Consider the following 26,382-nt stretch of genomic DNA (forward strand, 5'->3'; position numbering starts at 1 on the left):
GATCGCGAGTCGACGTGAAGGTTGTCGTTAGTTTTTAGTCGCATGGGGTCTCTCGAAGCCTCTGTCGAGGGGCAATTAAACCAGTTCGTTTTGAATCAAAGAATTTATAAGGGGTATAAAAGTTGAATGGGGGCCAATAGCCGGGCGCAGCGTGCGAGCGTGTAGATACGTGTGAAAAGAACGGTCCAACGTTTCTCTATAATAATGTTTGATCAGCCTATCGATTCTTTCCACGGACATCGAGCCAATACATGCGCCGTACGCTCGGGGGAATTGGCTTCAATCTAAACGAGCCGTGGCCACAGACACGGCCTAATCACTACAAGGATATTAGCTAATCTCGACCAATTAGACGTAATGGCTGGATTAAGACGGATCGCACGCATGCTAAAATTGAATATTATATAATCCCCGCCAGAGCCACGCTATGTTTCCCACGTACGTACCGCGAACTCGGACGTCATTAGCTGTCGGTCTCTACCTACTATCGTCGTGGCTGTCTATGGGACACGAAGAAAATCAGACTAACGATCTTCTGGAACAATTTTCTGTACCGTAATACCGCGGAAAGCTTTTGTTGCTCGAATCTGGTCTGGCTGTTTTAGTGGTTGTTAGCCGACATCGTCCCCCGGAAAGCAAGAGAAATGGTATATTGCGATGAAATCAGTTCCCGGTAACTTTTGGTACGGTAAAGGCCACTCTAGGTTGTAACAAAGAAGATATCTTGTAACGATGAGAGCGACTCTCTGACCCGAGAATTACGTTTCTCTGAAAACTGGCATAAAACTTTTATTACCGCAAACGGAAACGAAATTATATCGACCGTCCCACGATTTTCGAACGAGGGCGAAAACAAATTATAAGAAATCGAAATTATCGGTCGTGGTATGGTTAAACGAATCTCGGGCTATCGTGCGCAATTTTATTTTGTCTCCATCGTTTAATCAAGCTCGCAAACAGGCTCTCTGTTCGCCGGAAGGAATGGAAAAGCAAAGTCGTCGTCGGCAATTAAATACGTTAAAAGTACAGAACCGGGAGTTCCAGCGCAATTTTCAAACACCATTTCCCCATCTAGGTTAAACGTAACGTCATGCTGGCTGAGTACTCGCTACGCGGTCAACTTTGACAGGGCAGCGTTCACAGAAACGACAACAATACGACGCGAAATAATTGGAAACCGCAATTAGAAAGAGCGCGCGCTACGCGTTGGCAGCGTTTCACGCGCAAGATGAAAGATAACGCGCAGCGCTAGCGCTTCTAACGTTAATTATGGTTATAAAATGCCGACGGTATGACAGTACGACGTGAATAATGATCGCGTGGAACAATCGCCTCGGTTGGACTTTATTGGAAGACATCGAGGATCCCGGAAACGCTCACAGCGGTCAACAAAAAGAGACACGGAACGATGGCGGTACCCCATAGCGCAGGATCGTTTCGGGGAATCCGCTGGACGATTAGGCGTTCCCGATACGCAACTTTTCGTTTCGATAATCGCGCCTCTAATTCGACGCGCGATAAGAGGAATTTCGTTTGGACACCGGAAGACATCTGTGTTTGTCGTGGATCGTCCGCGTGTCGTTCGAAGAGGTTCCAGGCAAACGACAGTAAGGGCGCTATTATCGACTGTTTACCATATCTTACCTTCTCAGCGATAACGATAACCCGAGAAACGTCTCCGAGACGCGGCGAGACACGGTTTTAACGCGAAATTATCGAATAATCGTCGGCTCGTATAACCTGGAATCGGTGATTCGAAGTCGCTGTATTTCTTTTTAAAAGCGAGGTCATGCTCGTAGAACTTTTAACCCGCGCGCCATTTGAAAGCTAGCGAAGCAGAACGCACTACACGCGAGATAAGATAAACCGCATCATTTTTGCAACTCGTATTTATTGAGCGATGAAAAGTTTACGGGGCGAGAATAAATTAATTTAGAAAAAAAAGGGACCGCTGAAATTGATAAGGGCGCTAGAGCTGCGTGTCATGTCTGTACGAACTATCTTGCAGTGTGCAAAACTTTGCTGTTCCAGGGCCATTAATGTTTAATTAATTCAAAAATTGGAATGTTACTTTTGTAGTTAATGGTGAACCACGTGGACGGTACAACGAGCTTTTTTAAACGTTTCCAGGAATGCTTAATGCACGGTTGACACGATGAAATGAATATTATAATATATGATCTTGAAGCAGAGTAGATCGTCCTTTATCCATATTTAAAACGTTAAATATTTACATTTTAGCATGGCTAACAGAGTTAAACACATTTTTAAAATTACTGCATTAATTTAGAGTAAGACTGGACACTATCCATGGTTGTGTTTACCCAAAATCAAATACAAATTTTTAAGAAAAATCAACAAGAGGTGCCTAAATTTTTCGGCGAGAAAAAGAAATTTCAATTCGTTCTAGAAAAATTATTTTTGGTTGCAGGGGTCAATTATAGTTATTTTTGGTGAACAGACATATCCCCGAAATCCTAAATATAATGTGTAATTTCATTTTCTGTTTCACTTCCTCTTGTGTTTGTTTTTGTAACCTGTTGGTAATATTGCAAGTGACACGAAAATGGTAATGGAGCTCTAAAGTCCCACAAAAATACAATTGATGTAAGGTCTACTCGTATACCTCGTCCGTGATTATATTTCTCGTTTTTATCACTTCATATGTTCGATTATTCGACATTCGATTTTGCAGCATTACACCAATTCCAAAAGTACGCCGAATAATCGGAATTTTACTGTACACTGATGCTGTCGAGGCTCGAAATATGCGTTCCACGCCACTTTACGGAATCCTTGATACTCCAGAATTAAAGAGAGAACAAAAAAACTTCAAACAAACAGCCAGCCAATTTAGACGCAACATCCAAAGAAACAAGCACTTGGGATTCACCTTTCCCAGCTTAGGAGTCGAGTAATACATCCAATAAATTCTGGCTCGCGTGGAATTCACTGCTCGGATCGTTCGTTCGCCAGTCCGTTTCTCGTTGCAGCGACATCGTTACCCCTAAATTCATCGGGCCTACGACACCCTTTATCACCGGCACGCGTAGGTCGCTTAACAAGATCGCCGGTTACTGACCTTCGGCAAGCGAGCGGACCGTGAGGAGGAAGGAAAGTAGACACCAGAATTTCCAGCAGAAATTCCTCGAACCTGACCCAATCGACGGGAGAAAGATCTCTCCGGCCATGGATGGTTTGTCGGCGGTCGAACGACAAGCGTTCCCCAAACACAGAGGGACAAGGTCAGCCCCCGGGGGTGGAACGGCAACAAGTGACCACAAGCCAGACACACACGGCCATCAGCCTTGTTCCTGTTCTCCCCCCACCCCCTCGCCCTCACTATGACCCTCTTTCTTTCATTCCTGGTCGACGACCAGTCTGTCGTCCGTCGACGACAATCGATATATCGACTGTCCGCGTAAAGGCAACGTTATGTCGAGCACACACGAGCCCGGGCTTACGTAAGACCCGCCGATGCGTGTTCATGTGCGTGCGTGTTCACGTGGAAGGGAGAGGAACGAACCGATCGGTGTCTTATGCGAGTTGCGGTAGGCCACGGACGTCCGTTCATCCGTCTTCCGTGCCCTTCGAGAAACTGCTATCGATGGTACGTTTACTCTGTCCCGAAAAACCGTGTGCTTTCTATTTACCTGATCTATCGACTGCAAATAGAAGATAACGATATATCGATGCGTACGTATTGCTACGAGGCTTCGGCTTGTCAGTACGCTCGTACGGTCTTGAATGTCGAGGCTGTTTAACCGTCCAGGTGGCCGAGTACGCGTTAATTCTACGACAACGTCGGACTTTTCTCATTTTTTCGACTATCTTTTACTGGAAAATTATCAAGATCAAATCGACAATTATATCGTTAACGGATCAACGAATATCGTGTAAAAGTTAGATTATAAAAGTTAAATTATAACGATACGTTAACATTTTTATGAGGAACTAATTTTGAAAGTTAGTAAAATCGTTCATTGCGGAAGGTAACGTTACGTCCGAGCTTCAAATATATTTATACGAACGTAATTGTTTCTCGTAAACGGTGCATTTGTACTTTTCACGCGTCGACCTTACCGGACAGGTCTGAAGCAGAATTTATTACACCACGGTTAAACTATACACATTAAGAAGGAAGAGTGCAACTATAATATAAGCCCCGCGGAGGTCGAAACTTTTGGATTGCGTGAGAATAATGGTACTGATAAAACAGTTGCAGGCGATCGTGAACGCTGCATTATAAAAAGATATTAATAGGCCGAATGTACAATTTTTTCGCAACGTTAAAGCTTTTCGAGGTTACACAAGAAACATGCTCCGAGCTTTGTTTTCTTCTTCTTCCCGGAACAACAGCGCTCCAAATTTCTCCCCAGCACGCAATACCAGTCCAGCTTACCAAACCGACAGTGCTCCGAAGAATACGCCCCCGATTAATGAGAAGTTCTTATTGATTACCTTGAACGTACATGACGAATGAGGCTTGAAAGGTTTCCAAATCCCTTTCGCGATTCTCTTAACCCTTTGCACTCCGAATTATATTTGAATTTTGTTATCAGCAGCTTCCAACGCTTTTAAGTGTTTTATTTGAAATTTACGTTAGCTAAAAAGTAGGGCAAATTTAAACAAATTCAATTAAATATCTGTTTTATTTACATTATTGTTGTATTTTTTAATTTTCAAGTGTATGATATCTCCTTGGTTTGGACTTGAAAAAATGTCGAGTGCAAAGGGTTAACCAAGAAATGAAAGTAACGAAAATTACTGGAAAATCAACGTTCAAGCAAGACTAACCAAGCCAGTGTACATTATGTATTGGAATTTTTCAAATTTTCATGGGTGACGATCATGTACTTTTGTACGTAATTCGTAACACGAGTTTTGATCAAGAGAAATCGTTGTACAACCACTGGCCACCAGTATAACGCACATTTGTTCGTTGCTCCCAGTGAAAAATTAACTCCCAAATGAACAATTAGACTTGGCATCGTCATGGATTATTTCTATTGGATAAATATTTTCCCGCGAAAATTGTCCGGTTACCGACCGGACGATGGATTCGAAAGAGGGCCAAGAGTCCGACGGACGGGCAGCGGAAGTTCGTTAGTGTGACCGGGGCTGATAGGGCGTCACGATGTGACCGAAGGAAAACACCAAGCCACTGTTATTTCTTTCGGGTTTTACACGCCGGCGTCCCGACGCGGCAATGTTTTAGCGTATTGATCCGTTGGGGTTTAGTTGAGCCGTGGTAAAAGTGGCGGGGGTAGTTGCCACGATAGAGAAGAGGGACGGTCAGCGGGGGGTAAAAACTGGACGGCGGCACTTACTCGCTCATAATCACCCCCCGAGCCACTCCAACCACCTTCGACGCCCTCGTGCTTTCTAGCGCCGCGGTGCATTTCCACCGGGCGCGTGTAGCAAGCCTTGTTTGTGCTCCATCGAAACTATAAAGAACGCTTTCTCCACGGGCCCGGGTAAATTGGTGTCGTCGGGCGTTTAACCTTCGAAGTCCTAGAGAAATGCCGAGCACATAATTCCAAGGTTCGCCAAGGTATTATTTAGAATCTTCTTAAACTTAAAATTAGCCGCAATTTTACGTGCATACTTATGACCCTAGCAACACGTGTAACGTACTTTTACCGGAATCTGTCTCGTTTGGAAAATTGACGGATACTCGAGACCCTTTTTTCGACGAAACTATTAAACGCGTCAGCTCGAAACTTTTCACCGTACATTTATCTCTCGGTCGGTTCTTCCGTCGATACTTCGATATTCCTCTATGAGTAAGTTAAATATATTCTTCCACATTGCATTCGATAAATACGGCCACCAAAGTTCACATTCGAACACCTTAAATCACGATTGACGTTGTATTAACGAACGTCACCAGCGAGTAAATAAAAGGCAGAAAATAGAATATTTATTCGAAAAATACCTAAATAATTGATCCTCCATTGAGAATCCTCCCCATTAAATGTCCGACTCGCGGTATTCGCGGGTTCGACAGAAGTTTCTCGAACAAAGGCGCGTCGTGCGGGCGATTGTTATCAGCCGAGCGTTTATTAGTTAGCGAAAAACAGTTCCCGGAAAAAGTAATGAGCTTGTTTCGCGATGGCGACGCGGCGAAGGCGACTCGAATCGATAGAGGCTATAATGCGAGTGGCTAAAATGACGCTGCCTATAGCGGTCGGTTTGCCACCCTTCTTACGTATGCACACCCTTAAATAATTGCGGCTCATTCGCGCAAATTATCCCGGGGTTTCCGCGTCGGGCGAAGTAAAATATAATAATACGGCTTGTTCGTCGCGCATGCGTGCATATAATGCGCGAGTGTCTTTCGCATCGTCTGGCCGCTTACTTTGCCGCGAGTCTGTGTGCACCGTCGTTCGTGCACGTCCGATCGTTTCCACGTAAGCACCTTTGGGTTTCCAAACACTCGCGTGGACCGTCCAAGTGTGAACATGTATTTAAGTCCCTTGGACTATCGTAAAATTCAGAAGAGAACTAATAAGCGCATGCTCTATGTACGACACTTTCTCACGCCGGTCACATGCACACTCGATTGAATTCTTTTCCTACCTGATCACCGACAAATGAACTTTCGTATCTTTTAACGCGACGAAAATTCAGGTTGCACTTTTGGCGCGATTACGCGAACCTTCGATTTTTGTAGCTTCGTATTTCCATAGCTTCAATTTTGTCCGTTTCTGTCTCTATCAACGCATAGGGATAAAACGTATACGCAGCGACTGAAAATATAATTTATATATATTATACAGACAACACCAACGAAGTAACACGGAGCACAGTTTTTCTGGAATAACGGCTGTTGCGAACAGGAAGATGGATCGAATCAGAGTCCCCGTCGGCTATTTTATGAACTAAAACGTTGAAATTGGTGCTAAATTCCTCTCTAAAGCGTGCTTTGTAGATCCTGTAAGCTTTCAATTTTTTTTTTTATGTAACATGCCGAATAAAAGGCGACACTTGCACGTGCCCGTAGGAACCGAAGGGTTATGGGATTAAACCAGGTCGAAGATATAAAGTATTCATGGTTCTTCAAAAATTTATCGCAAATTCTGTGTTTCTCTTTCGAAATAAATTATTCTACGTTTCGTTAACGTAACTTTTATTTTTCTCGTGTTTATGCAATCTGTATTATTGAAATACTATTTCTTTGCGAAAATAGTAACGCTTACGATAAATTGATCAACCGAGATCCGTGGTTGATACGACTCGAGAGGTTACTTCTATGCTGATTTTTAAAACCAGGTCGAAGGCGTAAAATATTCATGGTTATTTAAAAAATTTATTGCCGATTTTACGATGTTCTTTGAAAATGTCTGGTACGCTTAATAATATAGATTATTCCACACTTGGTTGCATTAGGTACATCTCCAATGATGTGGAACTTCCGCGTTGACTTCGGTACGATCGTTTTCTAATCGTTATCGTCCGAAATGTTTTCATTTTATACACATAAGTATTCGTTTTATAGTACAGACATACATTTATAGTACATAAAGCTGCATAAAATTACAAACAGCATGGAACTGCAAGTTGCATGAACTTTAATACTATTTTTTAATACAAAACAATTAATTTCTTGCAGTAATGCATGTTATATGGGAACTATCCATCTCCGTTTAATTCACATATATAACATTTTTCTGTTACATAGAATATACATATATATTCAGAACGTTTAATTTAAAATAATTTATGGGAAATAAATAATTCACTTTTCAATGGAGAAAATCCACCAATAAATATTGGATTCGCTAAATTTGCTCAGCTTCGTTCCGAGGGGTGTATATTAAGAGGAATTACGCTTTACACCTTACTCCATAATAACGCAAACAGCACGCGATCCTTTGTTTTCGTTTCCCTCCCGCTGTCATATATTCCATCCCTAGTCATGTTTTTCCTGGCCAGTGAGTTTTTCGAATACCTAATATAATAGAACTTGGACGAATTAACTTCTGGAATTTGGCATCAGCAATTATTAACTTTACATTTTGATCTGTGAGACAGAATGCGTTCCGCTGGCTCCTGCAAATGGGGCTGCGTTGTCATTTTTTTTCAGATTTTTGAACATTTCCCCAGGCCATTTGTTTCAAACAATCGCAAAGACAACGGTGAAAAACAATTTTTTCTTTTTTATCGGTACAATTTGTATTTGTATTTCATCCGTGTGTTAGTTCAAAAACTGTAATTTTTTATACACCACTATATTTTTTTATTTTCCAACATTTCGTTCGATATAACAAATGTCTGTCATCGCTGTGTCGTAATTTAATAATTGAAACTTATTTTCGTTTCGTTACAGAAGGAGCCTATACTTCTATGCTGGCGAACTTATTTGGTATGTGCACAATCTTCTTATTTGATCTTATAATTATAAAGGAAGAGATGGGTATGTCTTTTATTTTCTCCTTACAGATTTCTTTTTAGAAAAGTAACATAACAGTAAATTAGAGACTTGAACATTTAAAAGAAAGAAAATGTTAAATGTAAAGTCAGTTTACTATATTGATTATGTCGTAAGAATATCGTAGTGGAAGCACTGCAAGGTTAATTTCCGTAAAAGAAATTTTTGTTGAACTATACACTGTAGAGTAAAAGGATTCGAAAAGACTTGGAAGTTTAATGAAACAAGTTCGAGTCCCATGGGTAAGATAGAAGACTTAGGGAACTTTGGATCTTTGGAAACTCTACAGAATCGATGTATAATTTTGTGGTTCTCCAAAACGAGTGTTAGCAAATATTCTGCTACTTCGAAAATTGAACATTACTGTTTCGTAACGGACTCGATATAAAGGATAAAAAAATGGGGAAGAATTTAAATATTTAAATGCTTGAAATGCAAAATTATCTTATAGAAACATATATATTCAATCATTCTCAAATTGACGCGTGGGTGAATAATTTCCGGAGCTACCGAATCGGAGGATCGGAGTAAAAAATACGAACGGATGAACGTTATTCATTATACTTTCTAAATTGCTCTTGCGATGGCTATCATTTATGGTAAATAGCGATATGCCTGCGTTGCCTATTTTCGTAGTTAATTTAATGTACCGACTCGCGGACGTCGATATTAATTTCATTCGAAATAAAAATACCGGAGACTACCGAATGAAAAGAAAAATAATAGAATTATTCTTTGCTCGAGAATTCCCGTGTCTCGATATATTAATACTTCAGATATAATTTACAATTATACTTATCGAAGGAAATGAAATAAAGAATGGTCCGGAGAGTCGAATAAATAAATTTTTGAGGGTCGCGCGGCGTTAATGTAGTCAAATTTAGCCCGCCGATCGTTTACGTTGGAACGATGTCAGCGCGATAAAAGGCACGGCGGGCAAAGTGGCGGAGAAACGAAAAGGAAAAATATAAAGAAATTACCGGAGCAAGTCTGTTGGCGAGCGCGAGGAGGCGACAATTCTTTCCGAAAAGGGTCAAAGGAATTTCTCGCTTTTTCTCGGGGAACGGTCTTATCGGCGAGGAAAATCGGAACAACCCCGAGGTAGGCGCGGCGCGAACGTAACCGTGTAACACACTCGAGGTGGTCGTTGGTACGCGTGCGATTACTTACTCTCCATCGGCGAATTAACGACGAATCACCGATGGGAAAACCGGTTGCCCGGCCGAACGGCACGCAGCCTAACGACTTCTCTCCTCGGCTTCAACGGGCATTCCAACGGCACGAGTTTGCCCCGCGACGCGAATTAATGGAAACACGCCGCGGTATGCCGTGTGCGCTGATAAAGCGGAACGCGCGTCCTTTCCTACGTATCTCTTTATCCTTACCCGATGTGTTCCACGGCGCGTTTTGTCCGCGACCATTCCGCGTTTACGCAGATCTCGCTCGCTTTTTCTACCGGCCGCGTCGCGACTCGGTTTTCTCCTCGCGTAACGGAATTCGCCGGTCCCATTAGGTCAACCGTGTCGAACTCATTTTTGCACCGGAGATCAATTTGCACTTTGCCGTCGCGTTGAAAACTACGGATACAGCCCAAAGGACTCAATTATATTCCATCCTTTTTCTTTTCATTTATCCATTAAAACGTTTCCAATTTAACCCCCTGACGTACGATTTTACTCCAAATAATTTCTCGAACGTATACTATTTAATTTTGTTTAAATTTGGTCGCTCAAGAAATGGCCACAAAAAAGGATAGATTTTTTTTTTCTTATATTTTGTCAATTAATTTTGTTTCTTTGATGAATCCCAGCAGGTTGCATAGATTTCCTTTACGAATATTTCGTGAATATACAAATGTATTGATTTTAATATATAAGACTCGATGATGAGTAAGTAGCCTGATTGCGTGAGTCAGACTAGTCATCCTAAGGGGTTAATACCTCGACAAAATCTGTATTTTTACTAAAAAATTTAGTAATTTAAGAAGAAATTATCGCGAACAAACGAGATACTGTAAAGTATTACTTAAAATTTTGATCTCCCCAAAAATGTAAATCTGTAGGAACGGTGAAAACCGCATCGCGGAGTAACACGTGTAGAGTGTACGTATTAATTAAGAACTGTTCGTCGAGTCTCTGGGAATCGGTTGAGACATTTTTTGCAATGTCTTACAAGATAATTCCAGTTGGCACTATTCTACTCATTTAATATTTATTCAGCGAGAACTCGTTTCTTGAATTAATTTTCGTCTTTCTCGATGTCAGCTTTCAAAATCTGGTCTGATAGAGGCACGGGTACGATCCCCGTGTATCGAATAAGATTAATCGAGAGAATCGTGGCTACATTTTAATGCGTCACCGTTGATTAATCAGCTCATGAATATCGTGATTGACTCCGTTGGCCGAACAGTTTCCGGAATAAATCTGAATGAATGAAAGGATCGACGCGATCGACGTAAACGAGACTGTTTGTTAAACTTCCCGTACGATCTAGCTAATATAGAATATCATTTTCAAGGATTCTAAGAACCCCGTTAACTTAAAGCCCACCGGTCGATTGCACGCGTATCCATGTAAAGTAACGTTAGTGCGTGTTTTCGATTTATTTTTTTCAATCGAAATGGTCCCTTTTCCCGCGCGTAACGAAACCGTGGTTTCCTCTTCCTTCCTCCATCGCCGGGATACGCAGCAACGCGTCTTAAATGAAGCGATTCCATATTCACGCATGAGCGCGATCGTAGAAGCTCGTTCGAACGCGAACAAGCTCGCGTTAGAACGAGAGGGAATATCAAAGGAAAAGGAGCCAGCGGGAGCGTGCATCTGTTTCCTTTGCGGCAAATTTCTTCCGCGTCTAACGGCTATACGCTGGTGACGATAAATGATTTCGTTCGCGGAAAATGAATATTTCCGTTCCCCGGTGTATTCAATTTAACGCGTTCGCCGCCTCGTTCGGTTTATTCGCCGCGGATTAACCCCCGTAATTATCGTCGTGTTTCTAGCGCGTTTAACGACGCGCATTTTTCACCGTCTTCCTTGTCGGACTTTCCCGATAATCCCTCGTTAAAATATAATCGCGTTAAACGTCGGCTTCCAGAGTGCACCGTGTGCGCGAGATTTCGAAAAAAATTACTAATAATTCACGTTCCGACCTTTTCAAGTTTTCCAATAAAATTAATATAGAATCGTTCGAATCGTAATATAGTTGTGCGTTAGAACCGGGCATAAAGCATGGCGATCATATTGGCTAGATCTCGAACGGGCAAGATTGATCTGGCGATCGTCGCTGCATCTCCGTCTTGGTATTATTCGTGCGTTTGTAAACGTAATTGAGGATAATTTATCGCATTTCTTGACCCCGTTCAGAATCGATATTTCGTGGTTTCGCCGGTGCCCCGTGCATCGGGCGACAATGTAGCAAATTAGCTCGGCTCGTTTTGCCTGTTACCGCGGCACGACTCGGAGCGGGCATTCCTATGGCACGAGTTTGCCTCGCAACGCGAATTAATGGAAACAAGCCGCGGCGCGCCGTATGCGCTGATAAACCGGAACGTCCATTTCACGGGCATCTTCGTCTCCTCTCGAACGCTCCGCCATGTTCGAATTAAACGATTTCGTGTTCACGCGTGGCGTGAAAAAAGCGCGGTAAAGTACCTGCGTAACGTCTCGCCTTTTTTCTCTACCTCGTTTCCTTTCTGGCCTCTTTTTATATCGCGTCATAACCTGCGTGATCATTGGCAATCGTAGCTCGCTCGCTTTTTCATCGCCTTTATTTCGTTCCCCTCTGGAACCGTGTTCTGCAACGCGGCGATTAAAGTAGCCGGCCGCTGACGACCCGAAAGGACGCGAGGAAATCGTTTCGATCCTCCTTCGTTGAAAACAAATTGAACCCCGGGGAAACGCGATTCGTCGAGGAAAATTAAAATTTCCCATTCGATCGGCTTAATTGATCCCCTGACGGTGCGCGCGTAACCTCCGCGGCTAAACCCAGCCGGGGACCAAGGCAAAGTTGCTTTTTTGTCATCCACCGATCTTTACGATCTGCGAACCACGATTGAAATAAGTGGATCCGGATTGGTGTGTGCCTTGGAACGAGAAATCCCTTGCACTGTTACAGCTGTTAATGGTAGACAATAGTAGCCAATTTTGGTTGATCTTCGAGAGCAAAGAACTTTCTTGAACTGCAAATAATGTGTTTCTATACCTAGTTAATTTCCAGATAGATCAAGATAATATTTCCTTGCGCTATGAAACTTGTTTCTCCTGTACGAATAACAGGAATTAGTTTTCGAAATATTGCTTTTAGTATTGTAAGGTTGTCCGGGAAGTAAATTCTTGAGTTTACGAAGAAGCCTCACGCGCTAGACCTTCTCAAAGGCTTGACTGATGTCGAGGAACGCGGCCAAGCGGTGTTTCTTTTCTTCCAATGTTGTTGCTATTTGATTTATACTTTAATGACTTTCTTGGCTAGACGAATGGTGGTTAGGAAAATCAAATAGTCTGACATAATTTTGTGGACGAGGATCGTCTAAATATTAATACAATTGGAAGAATATACTTGCACAAAATTAACGTAGCAAACGACACATCCAATTTTTGTTTTTTTTTTATCGAACTATAGAAGCATAATCTACAATGGGGAATAAAATAATATTTGTTACGGTCCATCGAATCGTTTCCTAGCTTTCCAAATGGAACGATCCGATCCTCGGATAATTAGCCAAGGTATTCGTAGACCGTTGAATTTCTCGTTTCTTGCACCAAGTTGCGTACTTTGCGGTTTAACGCGTCGACTGTTACGCTAGTTTTCTACCTCGCGGGAAACGGGAGATATTTAACAGTTCTAACGCTTGTTATTGTGTAACGTTGCTAATAACGATATCGTTATCGAAAAGTTTACGAGCGTTAGGAATTATTGGAGGATCAGTATGGCTTGTTAATCGATCGAGCAGCGTATGTCCATTGGGTTGCGCGTTTATTTCCAACCTTGCCCCGGCAGTTTGAAAAACAAAGCTAACCGGCGTTTCCGCGGATCGGTCGACGCGTTCTGTCGTCGTCTCCAGGATTTTATTCACACTCGAGGATCCGCCGGTCGGTGTTCGTCGTTAAAAGCCGTTATTACGAGGAAAAACAACTCCTCGCCTCTGTTTGGCCGTCATTTTTCTTGGCTTTCCTCGCTAAAACGTAGCCTGTACTGTACGCCCGGCAATTTACGTTGCCACGAACAGGCTAACGACTTCTCCGCTTGACTTTAATGGACATACCGCGCCGTGATTCTACCCCGCGATTCGAATTAATGGAAACACGCTGGCATCCCATTTGCACTGATAAAGCAGAACGTTCTCGCCGCGATCGTCCCTCTCCGCTCGTGTGACTCTCTATCGCGCTGGGACGATTCCGGGGCCGTTTACGTCGTACGGAGATGCCGTTGGATTAAGCGATTACGCGTTCCAAGCTTATTCGTGGCGCGAACGAAAGCATAGATCACGCGAGAACTGCGTGCTTTCGAAAACGGCAGTTATCGCGAACGAACCTTACAATCGGTGGGTGTACTTCGAAGATAGCTGAGAAGCTATAGGTCGCTGGTAGCCTCTCGACGTATTCCTGGTACACAGGGTATAACTTAACCGAAGGCGTAAGAACCGTACATCAATTTACAACCCGTAGAAGAATCGAAGTATCGGTCGAGCGTTTCGATTTGTTATCCTGTGTAGCGACGGACCGATTCCACGGTTAATCACTAGCGAATTCGTGTCAGTTGATTTTGTTGCAATAATCATCGCGGGCTCGCTAAAGAGAGAAAACAAATAACGTCCGAGGCAAATTATGGCAATTATGTATGTGCACGTGAAACATAAGCGACGGATGAAAAGGAGGTCAGAGTGGAGGGTGTGAGGGGAGCATAATAATCGCTCGCCACACGATTATTTCACTGAATCATTCTTTTAAATAGTCGCGTTTTATAATAAATTCATAATGCAGTTAGACTCGCCGTGACTGTACTCTCGTTGGTAAAATAATACACCTGTCACGCGTCATTGAGTGGGGGATAATGCTTGTCAAAATTCTTTTTTCTAAAAAGTAAATTAAGGAATACACAATCGATACGCTTTCTAGTTATCCTCGTCGCGATGAATAAAATACGGTTAAATGTCAATTATTGTCAGGTGGGGGGGAATCGTAGCAAATTCGTAGCAGCTATGATCGAGTAAAATACGATTCCAAGTAGCGAAACAATTTCCTTCGAGGGTCTTTCGTCGCGCTGGTAACTTGGCGTTTCGCAAGAAACAGCGAAGAGAGGATGACGCACGAGTCGTCGGTTAATTATTTTCGACGCAAATTAACGGCTGCTGGATAAGGTAATGAGCTCGGGGCAGTCGAAGGATGGAAACGAACCGAGGACGAGGTAATCCCGCGACCGGTATTGTTTCACCAACGGAAGTCACTCTTTTATTACGAGACACTTCCTGCTCCATACGGGAGCACACTGCGTGCCTGTTTACACCGTGTACATGACACGTGAACACAGGTAACCCGTCTCTCCCTCGCTCTTTCTCCGCCTCTCTCCGCCACGGTGCTGCAAGCCATCTGCTCTTTCTCCATCTTTCGCTCTTTTTACGCCGCGACAGGTATACACCGGTCGACCTGCGACAGAAATATCTATGCACGCAAACCGACCGCGTGGCTAGACTCTGTCTCTCGTAATCAGAGGATCGAGTTAGTTTCTATGACGAATTAATAAGCGAGCCAACACGAGAGAGGGGAAACAGATCCGCGAGCAAAAAGTACACGGCGTTGCAATTTCTGCGGGAAACTTGTTCGATGCTCGAACAAGCCGGCTAAAGCGGTACGGCTATTAAACAACCGCCAGAACGGCGATTAATCAGACCAGTAATTAAGACGAACCGGCTGCGTAGGGATTCTCCTGTTTCCTGAAACGCGTACGCGGTGCTGAAATTCCTGTGTGCCCGTGGATGCTGGAATTCGCGAGCTCGAAATTACATTCAACGAGATCGAGGATTATTTTGGGGCTAACGTGTTTAACCGATATACTTCTATTTTTAATGAAAAAAAAAATGCGTAGACGCGTATTATTTACGTTCATTTCAATACTGTTTTACGAGACTCGTCGCCCAGCTCAGGAATGGATCCAACAGAAAATCGAAATCGAGGCAGCTCGGAGTTGATAGTCAAAGAATTCGATACACTTTTGATTTGTTGGACCGCGAGTGGCATCTGCAACCCAGCATTCGTTTCGGAATGCCTAGATAAAAATCTCTAACACGGAATAAAAGATAAATAATTTAATAAAACGTTCACGGGAGCAAGCAAGACGAGAAACCATTGCTTCCGAAGCGACCCAAAAATCGTCCAGGATGAAAGCGCGAAGGGAGAGAGTTCATGTTTTGTCCTCCGCGTGGCCTAATTACAGACCGTGAATTCCGGTAATTATAATAATTAGTCCGCCATACCCTCCCCCCGCCTCGCGATAGCCACGAACGACCACGGTCATATAACGTGAAGGATCGTTCTTGTTCCGTACTGAAGTCATTAAACGTATTAAGTAGCGTCTTTCATTTATCAAATACATTTTTGCTATACTCTTGGAGACTAATATTTGCCACACATAAATGTTATAGTGGATAATTATCGTTTTTCAGTTTCGGTAGGAAATAACGAACAACAATTACGATTTAATGATAGCCTATTCTGCTCTTTGCCTACCCTGTATTCTTCGTTTCGATTCCCTGGTCTGAAAACCCGTCCGTCACGGGGGCAACGTAATCAGTTCGCCAAATTAATGTAACGAAAGGCCAGATTAATATCGTCTTGTCGAAGGAAGGAAGAAGACCTGCCAATGTGTTGGAATTAATTAACTCGACCGGGCGCGCGTATAATTCAGAGGGTACGTACGATTGATTAAAGCCGATTTCACGACCAATCAATCTATAACTCCTTACTGCCGTTCCACCAGCAGCCATAAATTTACACCAGCTGTTAAAGGCATTTCCCCGTGCGCCTTATCGTTCATTTATAACTGTCCGCGAATGTCTCATTAACCTCCCTTTTCTCGGAACGGAATCGCGAGCGGTGACAAGAGCCAAAGAAATCTCAAAATATCCGCGACGCCGGTCGCGGGCGGTACGTCGGCGCAGGGGATGCCGGCGGGGCGTCGAAAACATGGAGGCATGGCCGGTTTACATGTGTCGCTCGATACACTCGACTAGTCGTAAACAATGAGCATGTGTAAACAATCGTGGGACAACGACGGTGGGGATCAACTCACCTTTTGGCACGAGCCGATTCCCGCTGCGACAATGGAACTGCACGTTGAGTTGTTTACGTTATCGCGAACCATAGTTACGTCTTCGTTACGACTCTTTGGAGGTGTCAGATATTTTAACAAAAAATTCCTTTGCTTTTAAAATTACCTTTATTCGTCTTGGAACACTTGCTAACGTTTTGCAATATTCGACCATTTTGTTTCGACTTTTCTGGGACTAAGATCAGATCATATTGGAAAATGATATCATCAATTTCCTTTCTCCGTTCGTGTTATATTCGTGAAAACAGTAATTTTCGGATAACTGCACTGAAATCAGATCCGCGGCATTGCAATTAGCCGGGGTTGGTCTTGTTTTCATTCCAGGAATCGACCTTTCGTCTTTTAGGGCTGGTACCCAGCCACGCGTGAGCCGTCCGACGAGGAAAGCGAACGAAATACATCAAAAGTGAGCGTAACAGCGAGCGCTCGTATTACACGTGCTCGGTCGTCGAACTTCAAAGCGATGCCGCATGCGTATCGATGCAACTGCCGCCGACGCGAATTAAAAACTTTTCTATTGCTCGTTGCATCTTCGCGGGAATGTCGTCGGTGAATCGGTGACATTCTCCCGATGAAAACGAATCCAAACATGACCTCGTTCGGACTGTTTTTAATTACTTTCTCTCGTACATATTTTCTAAAATTATTTCTATTTCTTTTTATAGATATTTAAATCTTCACGCCCAAAGACGACCAAAACGTCAGCGAGTATTACATGAAACTTAAAAGACACGCAAGTTTTATTTTAAATTATTTTTCAAAAACGATTTAAAGAACTCAAAATAATTTGAATACGGTCAAGTTTGGACTCGTTTTAATCGGAAGAATGTCGACAATACAACGATAATATTCTCGAGAGAGGCATAAACAGGGGATGATTTCGATATAAAATCGATACAGTAATACCATTATAATTTAAGAGTATTAAAAAAGTCTCTGATTTGAAATATGAACAAAGGACTTTGATCCAGAGATATCAGTGTCTCTCTTTCTAATTAATTATGTCGAAAATCTATTATCCAGTACGAATGCACTCGATGCAGCAGCGCGGGGGAATCGTGCTCCGAGCGCGACGTTCGAGCTGCTTTTCCAGGAAGACACATTATAAGTTTTTCCCCGGAGTTAATTTCGCCGGCGATAGCTAAATCCTTTCTCTCTTCTCCTTCTTACCCTCTCCTGGTCGTCTCCTCGTTCGCTCTTTTATCCTTGGGCCACCCTGTCCCTCTGCAACCCCCTTGGCCGTGCTCGAACTAAGAGCGGCTAAGAGTTGGTAGGAGCGTCTCTATGGTTAATTAAACGCATAGATCACCCCCACTCTCGCAATCTCCACCGACTCCTCCTTGCGTTTACTCCGCCGCGCCACCCTCTTCTCCGCTTTTCACCCTGTCTATCGTCTTCTTTTTTTTCCCCTCCACAGCAACCCTGCAAATGCCCGCTCGCTTTTTCCGCGTTATAAGCATGCATGCCCGCCCGACTTTATGTCACCAGGGCCGTACGTTCTTGCCAGAATTTTGAAAACACCCCCCCTTCGCTTGTACAAAATCTACTTCATCTTATTTTGGTGATTTCGAGAATATTATCGATACCATTCTGGAGGGTCGCGGAATTCAAATTTCTTGAAGATTTTGAAATATTTCGAAGGGAGAACTTGCTGCAAATACCCGATATTTTTTAACGAAGGGCCTTCCGAACCGTGGAAAAGGAATGTTAATCGCTGACGTAAAAACTGAATTACGCGAACGAATTACGTTTTATCCTGTATTTTGTGCCCAGCACTACTCTTCGTTAATTATACCTTTTCGCCGAAAAATTAATCAGTGTATGAAGCTCTGAATTAATTTAATTCGCGATACGTTCCACGGTCGACGGAATCGTTGCAGAGAATTTCTCCCGGCGATCTCCGGAACCGTCAGCTTCGCTCTTTTTTTCGCGCGATTTTCGAGAAAGAGGTCGTGTATTTCGAGCTTCCTTCTCCACGCCCACGTGATGTAAGCGAAAGAGTAGAAGGGGGCGAGCCTCTGTAATACATACCGGTTTCTCAAGAAGGCGTAACCTCTGCCCGAAACTACCGTCTACGTTCATTACCGTTTACGCGGGCAAACCCGTCGTCGATTCCTCGCCCGTTCAGCACGATCGATCGTTTGACCCGTTTGCCGTGAAACGCACGCTTGCATACATGCTACGCGATTTACCCGCGCGCCTTTTTGCGCTTCTACACGACCCCTCGCTACAGTTGGACGAATTTCATACGTAAACACGACTGCACCGTCCTGACAATCTTTGAAATTTAACTCTCGAGAGATCACGATGGTCCCTCGGAGACCCTTTATTATTTTTTTAATAATTTCCATCAAACATAGCGTTAGAAACGTTCCTGAATAAGGGTTGAACGAAACAAGGTACTATGGTGTTCCAATAACCGAATCCGAATCCGAATCGGGTTCATCCGGAATCGCGAATAACTCGCGTCGCGGATCCGTAAATAATGCAGCGGATAGATACGTCCCTGAAGCCGAAAGAAAGAGATCGTGGAAAAGAAGGTGGAAGCGGAGGAACCGGTGGAGGTGGATGGCCAGTGGAGCAGAGGATATTCTTATGAATCGATGAAAGAACCGCGAGCATGCGCGCCGGAATCTTAATAACTCATGCGATACCACCCCTTCCTTCTGTTATCCAGACCCCCTGCCGCTGTTATCAACCCCCCCGGCATCCCTGTTTTCCGCCCTCGGGTGGAGGGGAACGGATACGCCGTTATAATATGCGTGTAGCCGGGTCGCGGTAAACACGAGAACTGGACATTCCGAGCGTAGTTACCGCGAATATTTCGAGCATATTTGCAGAGACGGAGGTGGCCCGAAAAACGCTCTCGCCTCGAGCATTTTTCCTCACCACCCAGCCCCGAGGAAATCCCCCTCCCCTCGGATGGACGCGTTCAGATGCAACGGAGCATCGTATAGCGCTCACGCACCTTCGCCGTGGCCATTTACGGTTCCTTTTTACGGTCATACGTGCGGTTTTAGTGCGACCCGTTCGCGTGGATTTACTGCCCGAATACCCGTGCCCGCTCCATTTTTATTCCTCGTTCTTTTTTCTCTCTCTCTCTCTGCCCGCAGTCACGTTACGGAGATGGGAGCTTGCACGGTTGTTTTCGTTCCAGCGCTGAGTTAATTAGCTTTTACGCACCGCGGGTGTCGTCAAGGAGTTAGTAAATAAGGGTGTTTTTTGCTCGACGTCCCGCGCGTAATTTCCTCCATTTTTCGAACGCCTTTTCAACGTACTCGCCCCGTCGAATTGCCGGGGGAAAAATAAAACAAAGTAAATTGATCGTCAGTGTTGCAGGTGCTGATGTTGCCCTGATTTTTTATGGAAGCAATCCGTTTGTCGCGAAAGAAAATAAACGACTTTTCGATTCGAAATATTGCGGCATATTTTGTAAACATCTTGGTCATCTTTAGATGCGAAGATAATCTATGATTATAGTATGACATTCGATCTACAGGCATACTGTATCCTCGAGTGAAAACAAGAAGGTATCGCGGAAATTCTTCGAGAAAATGTAAAGAAGAGGACTCGATTGTTCGACACGCGGATAGAGGTACCTCGTCGATTGATTTTGTCGGTGTAAAAACGCATCGTATCGAAATTATAAAATACGCGACGGGTAATTATGCCCGATCTTCGCCGTGGCTTGTTCCCACGATCGTCGCGGATCGGGGTGCACGTTCGAGAGAAAAATCGTTAACGCGGCGATAAAATAAAATGGAAATGACGCGTCGCGTTAAGAAATCGTCCCCGGGTGCGCACCGAAGGTGAGAGACACGTCGGGCACCTCAGTCCCGTATGTTTGCCGGCGGTTGGGGGCGAGGGGCGCGGGAAGAGCACGCGAACAAATTAGCCCTCTATCTGAAACAACTTCTTGGAATAGCCGTTACTCACGGCCCGAAGATCGGGGCCCGTATTGCCCGAGCGAAACGACCGCGCGACCACGGGACAAGGAGGGCCCCGGAGAACGGGCTGAACAAGAGGAAGAGTAGTGTCGGCAAAAGGGGTCCGGCGGGAGGGGTGGGGAGGGGGCCAGGGAGGGTGGGGTGCACCGAGCGGAGGGGTGAGGAAGAAGAAGAAGAGGCCCGAAGAAGAAGAAAACGAAATAAAATGCCGGACGAGGCATTTCGAATTTCCAGCTCGAATTCAGGAGGTGGTGGAAGGCAGGATGTAGGAGAGACCAGACCGTGGATCTGCTCAATCCAGGGATAAGCGAGTCGTTCGAACAGTGTTGAACAGGAGTGAATATTTATACGCGACCTCTTCCTTCGCACCTTTTTTTGCCGTGGCTGTCGACGTCCTCCGCCTCCTCCTCGTTCTTCCGATCCTCGTCGTCGCCTTCCTCACGTTTCCACCTTTGGGTCCCATGCGGTATCTTCTTGATTACCCGGTCCTAATTAATTCCTCAGGCTTTATCTTTATTTTTCCCTCGCCCTCGACCGCCGCCGACACCGCGACCGGACAGACCGATCGTTCCACCTCCGAGGAGGTGGAAACTACGGATCCGGCCGTGGACCGGGTCCGGCGGACTCGAGGGGGATAGGGTATGGTCATCGACTCCGTCAGGAACGTCTAGACGACGTGTCGTTCCGCGGACCGTGGAAATAATCTTGTACACGATAGAACGGTGTGAATGATTGCCCGGTGTTCGGTCGACACGAGGGCGTTTACTTCCATCGGGCTCGCTCGTTACTTAGTTTCCTCAATGCGCGGGGTTTATGCACCTTCGGGTTACATAAACGTCGATATCTCGATCTTTTAATAAATCTCACTGTCCTTTACGATATACCGTGATCCGATAAGGGCAAATACACAAACGGTGGTGTGAATGTCCTTTTTCTTTTTACCGTCTCTGGTCACAGTGAGCACTCACTTCCAGGCAAAAATAAATTTATCGAGCCCAACGTATCGGTCAATTTATGACCCACCTCGGTGGTAAAGACTATAAATAAGAAAATATACGTAATAAAAACCATACAAAGAACGCATACATATATATACCATGTGGTCCAAATAAAGCGTTGCAAACTCCTTTCAAGGAAATCAACGATGATGTCGACCTTATTTTTTTTCTAATTAAATATGCCACGGGAGGGCTGATCATTTCGCGTGCAACAAATTATTTTGGAGCAACTATTGGAAGACTTTTCTTTAATCAAAGTGAATAACTTTCGTATCCAAATGTATGCATATTTAGAAATACGTTTAGCAACAAGTATTCCATGTATCACAATTTATTGTATAAAATGTCCAAATTAAAATCCAAGTCTGAAGTTATACCTGACTAAAGAAAACCAATCAATATACAAGGATACTATTTAAACATTAATTATAACGAGACCACATATACATCGAAAGTAAGTAAGCGTAAAAAGACCAAAATTCATCGAGTAAATTCAAGGTCATAAATTCCATAGCATCGCTACAAAGTCTCTTTGAAACTCCAAACAGAAATTATTGTGTCAAAACCCAAATGAAATATAGTTGCGCGTAAAAAGGAAAACACGTGTTTTCGTCTTTCTAGAATACGCATTACGTTTTCTAGTCAGTCTACCTTTGACGTACGACGTCCGACATGTTTGGATTTTTACACGTGCTTGCATTTCATTTAGTTTTTGACATAATAATTTAAGTTTTGACTTTGATTGCTGCCAAGTACGTTTGCGAGATATACGAGGAAGATGTTTTAAACTTGAGAAAATGTAAATTCTGCCTTTCGCGGGCTTCCGGAGTCCCGTCAGGGTATCTTCAATTTACCAGACGTACTAAGAAGTACGTAGACGGCCAGTAGGCGGTGAGAATGAAAAACGTAATGCGTTGGTTCGCGCGTAGCAGAAGAGATTACCCAAAGATCGGATTCGGGAGAAGCGGAGGATTCGATTCGTTGAATTATTCGTGATTAATTTTTAGTTAGACGTTGAAGGATATCGAAATCATTCATACAGTGAACTTCGTCGGTGTATTTAAAATTAGTAATTATTGTGTGGAAAATTTGTACTTCGCCCGGGGAGAATTTTATTGTACGCGAGATCGCAGCTAAATAATCATTGCGTTTATAGAACAAGGTCGGATGATCGGTAGCAGGAATTTACAGTCAACAATTCCACGTTTCGAACGAATTGAAATAGTACTCCAAATATTTTTATTTCCTTGAACTTCGTTCGCGCGCGTTTTTCAACGAATAAATCTAAATTTAACTAAAATATTTAAATTGTATGTTACGTCGATCTGTGAACTCTTTTCCTCGATTTGGAAAGGAAACGGTTATACTGCGTAGGAAGGTAGGTCAATGCCGCATCTTCAACTTCGTCGATGAGTCCGAATCGTTGCCATAAAGTACACAGAACGGAAAATCGAAGACACACATACTCGCGTGCAGTTCTTTCCCCATCGAGGAGATGTTGGGCGTGTTGTTTCGTTCGTAACCTTGTTACTTTCTGTAATCGCTTCATTCTCAGAACGACACCAGGAACCCTATTAAATTTATTCTACAACTACATTTCTGGCATATTATTTTTTTTCTATAATTATAAGAATAGATAGAGAATGACGTTAGTTCTTGTAGCATTGACAAAGCGACACGTCTGGCTATAAAAGTAAAAGTTCCCTGTGAAAGGAACCCCATTACCCAGAAATAGACGCGTGAGTCGTACGATGAACTAATAATATTTATCATAGATAATATAGTCTTAATGTTCCCATTGATGGCACTTCCTTCGGTCAAAAGAAAAATTACGAGGATAATAATATTGATGACACGATCTCCTTGATGAACGTGGTAACGAGATAGAGCCGTGTACATGCGCAGGGACGCACGTATCACTTTTAAACGCCGGAAATGAGTTATTAGCGGTTGCGCCTCGCGCACTCAATTGTCCTGATTTGGAAACCTCTAATCTGACCCCCCTTTCCGGCGACGAATTTAAGCCTCCGCGTTTCCGTGTCTATCGGTACTATTACAGGCGACCCGTTCTCATCGAAATCAATTCTTCCGACCGTCGAAACGATACTCGTGATACCATTCGTTCGATTCGGACTTGCGGCGAGAGAATTAAACGGGTTAGAAAGACGATTCGTGGAAGAATTACTGAGAAATATACAATAACCACAATATCGGTAACGAATCGAAACACTTGTAATCTAAACATCCACGTTTATCAATACTTTCTTTTACGTTATTGACACAGATACGTTCGATCGCGTATCAGTATGTTGCTCCGGGACGCTCTATGCGTAGTTACTAAATTGGATTAATGGTATCTCGATCGTGATCGACGTATACATTTAATAGACGCGACGATCTTCGAAGAATTGACTGGTTAAACAAGTTTGAATTTTATCGCGTCCATGATCTCTTTAGCTCCTCCGCCCCGCCGGTTGCAAAATAAATTAATCGCGAGAAGAGGATTCTAACCTCGTAATCGTCGGGAATATGGTTAGGATTAACGAGGAAGGAAAACGCGGAGTACGTAAATTAGCCAAGTAACCCTTCCGTGAAGTTTCAATTATCTCGTGGAACAGTGATGGAGTTTAACGAGATTCTTAGATGGTGCTTGAAATTCAAAGGACGAAGGCACTTTACGGTACCCTAACGAAGCCACCTGCCTGGCACCGTCCACCCTGTTAATTTTAATCGAGAGAGACGCTTTCACGTGAATTAGAAGGGGGGCTAGAGAGGGCAGGGAGGGAGAAGGAGGATGCCAATGGATGGTTCTACGACTGCAGCAGGCCGCTCGTAAAAGACGTCCGTATCGAAAGTGTCGTCGCGTCGGTGGACTCGCTTGGGAACCCCAAGCACGATCAAATGAATCAACAGAGACAATTAATAGCCCGGCGAGGACGCTTTGGAAAAGCGTCGGGACGCCCTCCGCCCCCGTTGGCGAATATGTGGACAACGAATCTATCTGTCTGACCGTTGAAGACTACTGTGACCGGCGGTGCGGCGCGAATTCCTCGACACCGTTTACTTACGCTTCTACCATCCCACCCTCGTCGAGGTTACTGATTTTTTCTCGTAATCAGCGTGGACCCTAATTTCACCGTCATTTTTTAACTCTGCTCCAAACTTAACGTTTCGAGAGGCTACTCAGAGGATCCAAACTTTTCACAAAAATAAGGGTGTTTTGATTCTAACGCATATTTTTCATGGACGTAACTCCATACCACTTTAGGTCTAGATACTACACATGACAACGATAAAACAGTTCATATAAACATACGTTCTGTTCGACCTTCTTTTACACGTTTTATCGTTGATTGTCTTACCCTTTCCATTTCTCCAGAAACTGTTCGAATTTCATGGAAGCCTTGTACAATTCTTTCGAAACAATTATGCCAACATATAACTGGACATAGCTCGAAAACAAAGTCGAATAGAACGTATGTTTATATGATCTTCCTTTTATCGTTTTCATGTGTAGAATCTAGTCCTGAAATGGGTCCCACATGCTACGGAACACTCTGTATAAAATTGCTCTTTAAAGCAGATTTTAATATCTTACAGAATTAATTTGAACTGCAACTTCTTTATTACAAATAACAAAGTCGCTAGTATTTGGTGCCCTTTTCGTTAACAATGAATAATTGTCGCGAATATGGAAGGAAGTGGCACGCTTACGAGCAGAGGCACGCGAAAGCTCTTATTTTGCGGATTTACAAATCCGTAACAGTCTGGCCGAACCGAGGAAGGGATGAATGTCGAGGAGGGAAAATCTCTGCTCGTTTAACGAGCCCAAGGGTTCAACCCTTCCGACGCTTCCACCCTTCGACAATATTTAATGCATGTTTTAAGCGTAATTAAATGGCAGAGGGTTTATCGTCTCCAGCCACGTTCACCCTCCCACGCAAATTATCGCATTTAACCCCCGCCGATCTCGTCTCTCGTCGACTGTCACCCCGCTACCTTCTCCGGCGTCGTTTCTGGGTACCTTCGTCAGTCATAATGTACTTTTCATTAGCCTCAAACCCTTTCGCGAAGTAGATTGAATCTTGGAATATTCATCGCCTCGCAACCCTTCTCCATTACAATACCCGCCACCGACGCGTTCCTTTTACAGCTTCACGAGCCGCCACTCAACAGGTTTTAATTAGCGCCTACACTTTTCCGATGACGCCTTCAACCCTTCCGCGCGACAAGTAATTTATTCTCGTTTAAGTTGCGGGATTTCGATGGCTGTGCGCGCGAGCAATTCCGTGCGGGAATTCTTGCGAAATTGTACTTTCAACTCGTGCAACAAATTTTTTTTTTTCAAAATTACATTGATCGAGTGGTTTAAAATCTTAATACCGGTGACAAATTTGTCTGAGATTTACAGGTATACGACTCTCTATCTGTAATATAATAAAGCGTTCGACTTTTTAAAATTACTTTCATGGGATAAAATGATTTCCAAATCCAATGCTTGCGATTTAAATATAGGACTACAATTCTACGTGTACCATATGTGTATGTGCAAAGGTTTCAAATGTACTAAAATTAGGAAGTGTATATTATTGCAAACATTTCGTAAGAATGTACCAGAGCAGAGGGAACAGACGATCGAGGTTAACGGTGACAGTTATCTTTCCACGTCGTCGCGGTTATC

General features: G+C 43.7%; 1 protein-coding gene across 1 annotated transcript in view; it reads left to right on the forward strand.

The window, feature by feature from the left end:
• The window catches only part of LOC122401920 (zinc finger homeobox protein 3), a 201,144-nt gene that overhangs the window by 74,615 nt on the left and 100,147 nt on the right, over positions 1 to 26,382 (forward strand). Inside the window, exon 3 of the mRNA XM_043404341.1 lies at positions 8,333 to 8,368. The gene's annotated coding sequence lies outside the window, so the exon portion shown is untranslated. The remainder of the gene's footprint in view (positions 1 to 8,332; positions 8,369 to 26,382) is intronic.

The sequence above is a fragment of the Colletes gigas genome, unplaced genomic scaffold, assembly GCF_013123115.1.
Source record: "Colletes gigas isolate AHSC1104 unplaced genomic scaffold, ASM1312311v1 Colletes_gigas_Sc00030, whole genome shotgun sequence".
In the NCBI taxonomy this organism is placed as follows: Eukaryota; Metazoa; Arthropoda; class Insecta; order Hymenoptera; family Colletidae; genus Colletes; species Colletes gigas.